The following is a 6000-nucleotide window of genomic DNA, read 5'->3' on the forward strand; positions in this document are numbered from 1 at the left end:
GTTTCCCTATGGGATAGTAATTATCATTTACCCATGACAAGAGTTGATTTAATAATGTATCTATTAACGGCTGCCTTCTCTTCCCTGATTGCTTTCTTCCTTATCTATACATGTTCTTTACAACTCTCCAAAAACTGCTTGACTCAAATCCTGTCTCTTTGAGTCTGCTTTGGGAGGAACCCAGACTAAGATAGAGTAACTCATGACTCTTGTCTAATGGGGAACACATGACTCTTGTCTAATGGGGAACAGATCATTACAAGACCAAAGTCATATGAGAACTAGGAGAAAACAATTCTGTCTGGCAGAGATAGATAAGATATCAATTTGAGGTGACATCTGAATTCGGTCTTAAAAAATAAGTTAGAATTTGCCAAGTGGAGGTGATGAGATTCAATAATACTAACAGCTATACACTTTACATCTGTTTTCTCCATTGATTCTTAGAGAAGTTTTATGGGTTATGTGCTTACTAATATCCTATTTTTTACAAATGGAGAAACTGGGACTTGGAGAGATTAATCAATTTACATAAGGCTAGTCTGCCTGTAAATGGCAGGGCTAAGATTTAAACCCAGCACCATATAGTTCTAGGGTCATAGTTCTTCACAATACTATACCACACAGGAAGAAGAAAACAGACTTTCCAGGCAGGTAGATCTGAGCCTGAATCCTCCTTCATATTAGCTGTGTGTCCTTGACAGAAAATTAACTTCTAAATCTGTTTTCTCCACTGAAATTGGAGATAATTACTCTGAAGAAAGTTTTTATAAGGTCTAACTGAAATATAATATGTAAAGTATCCACTACAATGCTTGTCATAAGTAGGCTCTCAGTAAATAGAGCAGTAGTTGTTGTCATATGTCATATAATATGATTATTGTGGGCAGGTGAAACTGTTAATGTGAAAATTTTATGTGTATCTCTGAACACCAGCCCCTCTTACTTCATGATATAATAATTTACTGTGCCTAGAGTATAGTATTCATGGTAAAAAGTGGTAAGAAATGAGGTTACAATGGAACTTTAGGACCTTCTATTTAAAAGATATGTATGTCAAGTTAAGGTTGACTATCCTAAAGGAAGTTATAAGTGGTTTTTATGCAGGGATGAAGATGACATGTTTACACCTGCATCATGGGGTTAAGTAGGAATGTGGTTGAATTGTTCAGATGTGTGGGGGTTTTTTTTGGTGGGGTGAATAACCTGAAGTTACTAATAATGCTCGATTAGAAGATTGTGGGTCTGGGGGAAGAAAGCTTTCAGGAGACTTTTGGGATCTGCTGTAGGATTTTTCCCATTCTCATTGCTCTCCCTCATTTTCAAAGCACAATAAAATTATTAAGTGTGAGTGAATTCAAAGATTGTGTGTGTGTGTGTGTGTGTGTGTGAGAGAGAGAGAGAGAGAGAGAGAGAGAGGACAAAGTAGGTAAAGGGAGGAGAGAGAAAGGTACCTTGAAACAGCAGCCTCACTTCCTCAGTCATTGCCACTCAAGTTTAATGCCCTCAGACTTGCTCTGGACACTGAAGATCAACACACTTGGGTTCCACAGTAAGGAACAGACCTTCCAGGTAATACCTCTCATTTGGCCCTCAGACTTCTATCCTTGAATCTTTCTGTGGACTGTGAATCTTTGGTCTAGTCCACTTGATTTCTAACATCGACTCAGTCTGTGGTCTCAACTTGATCTGGAGAGTGTTCCCCTGAGCCTCACTTTGCTCAGCTGTAAATGGCCAATAACTTTCCTGCTCTCCCCATAGGATCAAATGCAACCTATCTGTATACATTGCAGATCACTATACAAACATCTTGCTTAGTGAGACAAAATTGCTTTTCCACTCCAATCAAGGGAGTCTCTTTCCATTTAATAATTATTTGTGGGATGAAGTATTTGTTCACAAAAGCTAAATTACTATTCTGTCGAACCACTTCTTTACTTAAAAGTTGCAATCTCTACCTTCCTATTTAATCTTGTGGCAGAAGCCGAAAAAGATCATAAAAATCATATAATTCAATTCTACCTTAATTTAACATTATTTTTTAACATGGGTTTTAGAAAACAAGTCATTCAATTTTGGCTCTTTTGGACCATGAACTTTCCAAATTGGTTACCTGTCCATATCCAGTTTTATTACTTCACTTTCTTAAAATGATTTTTTTCAACAATAATTGCTTCTTTTCACAGCCATAAGAAGTAGAACAGCAACTTTATCTGATTCATTTAGTTCTTCTTCAGTTTATATCATTCTGCATCTCTTTGAAATGCTGGATCCTGTCACCTCCAAAATGCTGAAGGAGATGAGTTCTTGGTCTTAGAGCTTTTGCTTGCACTATTCCATCTGGACCTCTCAAACCCTTTCTTTCTTTCAAAGCTCTGCCGAAAATTTTAGGAGAGATTAGCTGGGGAAAATATGGGAATCTCTGTGCTATCTTCACAACTTTTCCAATCATCTGAAACTACTCTAAAATTTAATTTTTTTTCAAAAACAGGATGATTTCAATCTGAAAAATAATGTGTGCGGAATTTAGATGTGGATGCTAGTCCTTCGTGTGTGTGTGTGTGTTTATGTGCACTTGTGTGTTCGTGTGTGTGTGTGAGAGAGAGAGAGAACAAAGTAGGTAATAGGAGGCAGGAGGTTGGGCTTAGGTAGCCTAAAAAGGAATACTTTAAGGTAAAACTGGAAAGCACTCTAGTTAGTTTGACAGTAGTCCAAGTGGTCAGCATTTTCTCTAAGGAAATCGATATCTAACTATGGTAGCCAGCCTCCAAGATAGCCTCCAATGTTCCACATTTTCTGGTATTCACCCTCTTATGTAAATTACTTCCCTATGAAATCAGGGCTGTCCCTATGTGACCAATAGAATATGGTGGAAATGGTCGTATGTGATTTCCCAGGCTAGCTCATAAACGCTGCCACATTCACCTTGGTTCCTTGGATCTCATGCACTCCAGAGGAAGCTAGACACCATACCACGTGGAAGAGTCTTCTCAGAGAGAAACTGAAGCCCCCAGACAAAAACTAGGACTAAGCTGCTAGTTACTCAAGTGAGTCTCGTTGGATCTTCCACTTCCTTCAGATAACTGCAGCCCAATTTGATAGATGACTGCAACTGCATGAGAGACTCTAAGCAAGGATGGCCTAGCTGAGCTCTTCTTAACTTCTTGATCCACAGAAAGCAGAGAAATAATAAATCATCATTGTTGTTTTAAGGTATTGTTTGGGGTGATTTATATGATGCAAAAACTAAAACACTAATATTTATTGAGTACCTAATATGTGCCGGGAATTCTACCAGGGGCTTTTGCAAACATTATTTCTGTACCCAATTTTTGGCATGGATATATTTATGTTCATTTTACATATTTAAACAAATTCAAAGCCAAGATAATTTAGGGTGGGAGGAGGTAGGAGAGAAGAAAGGAAGTAGGATAAAGGAAGAAAAGCACAATTTGGATGAGAATCAGTAAAGAGCTTTGAAGCAAAAATGGATTTGTCATGAGAGGCAGCTGGGAACTCAGTGCCAAACAGTAATTTATTTAAGAGTCCAGCTCCATTTTGTGAACGTTAGAAACGCTAAAAAATAACACAAATGAATCTATATACAAAACACAAACAGACTCACAGACATAGAAAACAAACTTATAGTTACCAAAGAGGAAAGGGAGGGGGAGATAAATTAAGAGTATGGGATTAACAGATAAAAACTACTATACATAAAATACATAAAAAACAAGGATTTACTGTACAGCACAGGGAACTATATTCAATATCTTATAATAACCTATAAGGGAAAATAATCTGAAAAAATGTATAGGTATATGTATATAGGCATTGTATACATGTAGCTGTATATATATATAGCTGAATCACTTTGCTGTACACCTGAAACTAACACAATATTGTAAATCAACTATAATTCAATTTTGAAAAGTAATAAAAAAAAAGAAGTGTTCTGTTGGCATATGTATGACTGGATTAAGCCAGAGAGAAAATATAGGTAACAGTGAATCAGTCAGTGCCTAAACTAGGATGGTGGCTACAAAAATATTTTGAACTGATAATCTCTGTTCCTAAGAAAGTTATTTATTAAATTTAAGAGTTTGGACCTTCTTCAAAATTTCATTAAGAAGATCTTTTCTGCCTTTCCTACCAAGAATTCGCATTAATGCTACTTGTAAACCTCCAGGGGGTTCATAAATATTCACATGTACAAATAGAGTACTGATAGAGTTATATAACTGCATGCATGAGTCAACACCTTGGAGTCTATTTCAATAATCTTCAATTTGTAAGGCAGAGAACAGTTTGTTTTCTCATCTGCACAGTAAGGTTTTAGAAGTATGATGGATTAAGTCCTAAGAAGAGAATCTTGGTTCGGAACCAGTAACAAAAGTGTTTCCAGTTTAAAAAAAGCAAAGCATAAGATTAAAGAATGAAAGTTTCTTACATTGAGAACTATACCACAACCTATAATTGTATCTCTGGATAGAACTTCTTTTTGACAGATTATCTTTCTTTAGTTAGTGAGTATCTGAGACATCAATTCATGTGGTCATGAAAGGACACCAAAGCACATTTTCACCATTTGGAGAACTGGCCATGTGCCCCCTTTTTTTTCTTTTTTTTAACATCTTTATTGGAGTATAATTGTTTTACAATTTTGTGTTAGTTGCTGCTGTGTAACAAAGTGAATCAGCTATATGTATACATATATCTCCACATCTTCTTCCTCTTGCGACTCCCTCCCACCCTCCCTATCCCACCACTCTAGTTGGACACAAAGTACTGAGCTGACCTCCCTGGGCTATGGGACTGCTTCCCATTAGCTATCTATTTTACATTTGGTAGTGTATATATGTCCATGCCACACTCTCACTACATCCCAGCTTACCCTTCTCCCTTCCCATGTCCTCAAGTCCATCATTCTCTACGTCTGCGTCTTTATTCCTGTCCTGCCTCAAGGTTCTTCAGAACCTTTTTTTTTTTTTTTTAGATTCCATATATATGTGTTAAGATATGGTATTTGTTTTTCTCTTTCTGACTTACTTCACTCTGTATGACAGTCTCTAGGTCCATCCACCTCACTAGAAATAAGTCAATTCCATTTCTTTTTATGGCTCAGTAGTATCCCATTGTATATATGTGCCACATCTTCTTTGTCCATTCATCTCTCATGGACACTTAGGTTGCTTCCATGTCCTGGCTATTGGAAATAGTGCTGCAATGAACATTGTGGTACACGTCTCTTTTTGAATTATGGTTTTCTCAGGGTATATGCCCAGTAGTGGGATTGTTGGGTCATATGGTAGTTCTATTTTTAGTTTTTTAAGGAACCTCCATACTGTTCTCCATAGTGGCTGTATCAATTTACTTTCCCACCAACAGTGCACGAGGGCTCCCTTTTCTCCACACCCTCTCCAGCATTTATTGTTTCTAGATTTTTAGATGATGGCCATTCTGACTGGTGTGAGGTGATAACTCATTGTAGTTTAGATTTGCATTTCTCTAACGATTAGTGATGTTGAACATTCTTTCATGTGTTTGTTGGCAGTCTGTATATCTTCTTTGGAGAAATGTCTATTTAGGTCTTCTGCCCATTTTTGGGTTGGGTTGTTTTATTGATATTGAGCTGCTCGTATATTTTGGAGATTAATCCTTTGACAGTTTCTTCATTTGCAAATATTTTCTCCCATTCTGAGGGTTGTCTCTTCATCTTGTTTATGGTTTCCTTTAGTGTGGAAAAGCTTTTAAGTTTCATTAGGTCCCATTTGTTAACTTTTGTTTCTATTTCCATTTCTCTAGAAGGTGGGTCAAGAAGGATCTTGCTGTGATTTATATTGTAGAGTGTTCTGCCTATGTTTTCCTCTAAGAGTTTTATAGTGTCTGGCTTTACATTTAGGTCTTTAATCCATTTTGAGTTTATTTTTGTGTATGGTGTTAGGGAGTGTTCTAACTTCATTCTTTTAAATGTAGCTGTACAATTTTCACAGCACCACT

The sequence above is a fragment of the Phocoena sinus genome, chromosome 4 (assembly GCF_008692025.1).
Source record: "Phocoena sinus isolate mPhoSin1 chromosome 4, mPhoSin1.pri, whole genome shotgun sequence".
NCBI lineage: Eukaryota > Metazoa > Chordata > Mammalia > Artiodactyla > Phocoenidae > Phocoena > Phocoena sinus.